Source organism: Elaeis guineensis, chromosome 6, assembly GCF_000442705.2.
Source record: "Elaeis guineensis isolate ETL-2024a chromosome 6, EG11, whole genome shotgun sequence".
Taxonomy (NCBI): Eukaryota; Viridiplantae; Streptophyta; class Magnoliopsida; order Arecales; family Arecaceae; genus Elaeis; species Elaeis guineensis.
Window position 1 is genome coordinate 16,744,214 of NC_025998.2, and position 2,407 is coordinate 16,746,620.

The following is a 2,407-nucleotide window of genomic DNA, read 5'->3' on the forward strand; positions in this document are numbered from 1 at the left end:
GCTTAAGTCATCCAATCAGATTTCAGAGTGCGATGAAACTCTTGTAGCAATAGATGATAGGATGGAGCGATAGCTATGGCTACAAATAAGTCAGATTGATCTGTGATCCGATCCAATTCGACCTGCATAGATCTAACCCAAACTATTTTAAAAGATCCATGGATTCGAGTTTGGTTTTAAAATTGGATCCATTTTATTTTTCGATCTGGATCTAAATTTACTAAATTTTAATCCGATCCGACCCACAGAGATTTTTGAATTGATTTAAATCTTGAGATAAATAATCCAATTGAATGCAATTCGATCCGAATCTAATACAAGATCCGAACACTCATGTCATTATTTATTATATTTTATTTATTATTTTTTCTTATAATTTTTGATATTTGATTGCAACTCGTGCAAACATTCTTTTCTTTGAAATTGCCATCATTTGCAATTGAATACAATAAGCTTTTCAACCACTTGTTTTGTATAGATGAAGGGAAGAACTGATTCATTAACAAGGATTTTGGTCCAATATTCAGATCCGATCATGAAATAGGATCGGATTGGGGTCACTCATAATCTGATCCGATCCGATCCATTTGCACCCGTAGAGATAGCCAAAGGATGAAGGGCCGTAATAGCAAGCAAGTTGAGAGTAGATCATAACTGTCCATGGTTCGATACGAGAGATATTATCCGATCTGATCTATGAATTTTACAATTTTATCCTACAAAAGATACCTCACATGGAAGGGGTGGTCCCTTTCTATATAAGACAGAATTCTCTTTGATTGACAACTAATATGGAACTAATGATATCTTCCCATCTACGTCACAACACCATAAGACTCCTCTATTACAACAATAGTTGATAAGATGGAGCAGTAGTTGGAGGGAGAAGAGAGACAATAGCAAAGAAAAAGAGATTAGACCATCAAGAAGTGACAATGAAAGCCAATTCTGGCACCAGATGATGCAGGAAGGAACTGAGAGCCAACTGCATAGTAGATAACCATAACAGATCAGAATCCATGGACCTGATATATGTGAGATCGCCGGCTTCTATAGAACTGTTTGCTGTCAGACAGTAAACCCATCGCCAAAGCAGTACAACATAATAACAGTGAGATGCAAGGCAACGGAAGAGCATGGAATAACATATAGTATAGAGTCCAGCAAGTTAAGCAGAACACCAGAAGAAATATAGCAACCAGGAACCAATGTCATAATCTTCGGTTGTAGGTGAGTGTAAAGATGTATCTTCCATAACCACCCTTGAATGTAACCCATAGAATTTCAATCTTCAAAGGACCTTATTATCCACTGCTGAAATGCTGAAGTTTTGAAATAGGAAAGCTGAAAGCATACTATTGTCCTCTTCACAAAGGTTTTAAGCATACCCCAGTAATTTGAAAGCTATAATGAGTAGTCCCCGGAGCAAAGCAAAAGTACAGGAAACCCAAGCCACATAGCCAGTTCAGCCAGATTTGTGATGCAGTGAACCAGAGGCAGGGATTGATGGTAAAGATCTAACAACGAAGCAAGACCAATAGTTTTTTTACCAAAAAAGAAAAAAAAAAAAAAACAAGACCAATAGCCATGAAAAAAATGTGGCATGAGGAGAGTGAATAGGCTAGTGGAGAAGTAATGCATCAGAGGATGTCTAGGGAAAGCAATAAAATAAGCATCAGCCTCCAGAATACAAGCAAACCAAAGATGCAAATATAATTGATCTACTGACAGAAGGAAGTCTTCAGCAAGAGCATGATTTGCATCCTAATCAGCTTGGTTGCCTTCTTTGCGAACATGAGATAGTTTGAAAGTTTGAAGAAACACCCACGGTCTAATATCTTGCATCCATGGTGAAAGGGACAGTCGATTATTAGACAGGTGTTGGAGCCAAGAAATAACTACAGCGGAATCACCTTGCAACCTAACATCTCAAGCATTGTAATGAGTGATTAGATGCCCAAGACCTAAACATGCCCTATAAGCTCTACATAGGGGATTGAAGAGTGAGATAACATTTACAACACCTGTTGATAAGGAACTCTCATGGTTCCGAAGAACAAAACCAGCAGCTATTCAAGTAGCTCTATCCGCACCATCAAAATTTATCATGAGCATCCCAATAGAAGGGGGCCTCCAAGATACCAAAGGAGAAGAGGGGGGATGCTGAATGAACAGCTCAGGAGTACCTTGGTACCTTGACTGAATGCTTAGAGTAGGAGAGGATGATGGAGAAACAGAGAATTGGTCATAGTTAAAACAAATACATTGATGGAGAAGAATCAAAGGCCGGAAATGTTTGATAGTGTGGAAAGATATCTTTAGTTTCACATTAGTTAAGAGTTAAGAGGGACTTTGACTTATAAAGGATCAAGACCTTTTCTCCCTCCAACAGATGCCTTTTGGGTTC